The sequence below is a fragment of the Amphiura filiformis genome, unplaced genomic scaffold (assembly GCF_039555335.1).
Source record: "Amphiura filiformis unplaced genomic scaffold, Afil_fr2py scaffold_110, whole genome shotgun sequence".
Lineage (NCBI taxonomy): Eukaryota > Metazoa > Echinodermata > Ophiuroidea > Amphilepidida > Amphiuridae > Amphiura > Amphiura filiformis.
Window position 1 is genome coordinate 229,727 of NW_027305574.1, and position 1,647 is coordinate 231,373.

Genomic DNA, 1,647 nt, shown 5'->3' on the forward strand with positions numbered 1-1,647 from the left:
TAGTACAAGTGATCACTGAGTATGTTTAACTGTGGAAATATCGGTAGATAAGGTGTTTTTTATTTCACCCTTGAGTATTATTTATAAGTGTATCAACATACATTTCACATGTCATGATTTTTCATTGTTTTATTTTAAAGCAATTCTTTATTTGGGTGCATGCTCTCATATATTAGGTGGTTTTTTTTTTCATGTTCCTCTTGTCATTCTTGATAGATGGCTGTTTATTTATGTCGCGTGTTAAGTATTTTTTTAATTTTTGGTCGAAGTGTATAATTATCATCAGACACATGTCACATTTTTATGTATGATTTTGCATTATTTAATTTCAAATTATATAATTTTTTAAACGTACTAACGTAGTTCTTTATTTTGTTTCTGTGAATATCATCCGAAAAGTAGGCCTCCTGCACATTATGATTTTGCCTTGCTTTATTTAACTCTTTACTGGGGTGCATGCTCTCTGCTGGGTTTTTCATGTTCCTCTTATCATTATTGACAAGATAGCACCTGCTGTACGCTGTTTATTTATTTCGCCCTAAATTATTTCTTTACTTGTGTTTTTAGATTTTGAAGTTTATATCATGATAGCACACGCTATGTTTTTATACCAACCGCGTTTTCTTTTTGAAAACAGTTGTTTCAAATCCTGGTCCGCAATGTCAACATTCAGTTCGTTCATAAAATATGGCTATTTATTTATGTCGCGTGTTAAGTAGTTCTTTATTTTTTGCTCGAAGTGTATAAATATCATCAGACACCTGTCACATTTTATGTATGATTGTTCATTATCTAATCTTAAAATATATAATTCTTTAAACTTATTTCTTTTTTTCTGTTTCAGTGAATATCATCCGAAAAGTAGGCCTCTACACATTATGATTTTCCTTGTTTTATTTAAACTCTTTATTGAGGTACATGCTCCTCTTATCGTTATTGACAAGTCATCACATGCTGTACGCTGTTTATTTATTTCGCCCTCATTTTCTTTACTTTTGTTTTTAGATCTTTAGTTCTTTATTTTTGTTTCTGTGAATATCATCCGAAAAGTAGGCCTTCTGCACATTATGATTTTTCCTTGCTTTATTTAACTCTTTACTGGGGTGCATGCTCTCTGCTGGTTTTTTTCATGTTCCTCTTATCATTATTGACAAGATAGCACCTGCTGTACGCTGTTTATTTATTTCGCCCTAAATTATTTCTTTACTTTTGTTTTTAGATTTTGAAGTTGATATCATGATATCACACGCTATGTTTTATACCAACCGCATTGTCTGGTTAAAGACAGTTCTTGTTTTAAATCCTGAATACAATGTCAACATTCAGTTCGTTCACCTCACAATGCGGTGCGATGTTATATAACTGTATATATTGCAGGGTTGCCAAACCCGCGATGTAATAGGCCTAGGTCAATAGGATGAGTTTTGAAGATTTTCCTCGCGACAATTTCCTGTCCTATAGACACCAATTGATGGTTAAGAAAAATATTGCATGACTTCTCAACATTGGCTTACGCGACTTCTGGTAGTTTTTTTTTTCTTTGAAACCAACGGTTGATAAAAAAAAAATATTGGGCGACTTTTCAATGATTTGACCCGCGGTTTGCCCTCATTTGTTTGGCAACCGTGGTCTGTGTTAAGTGAATAT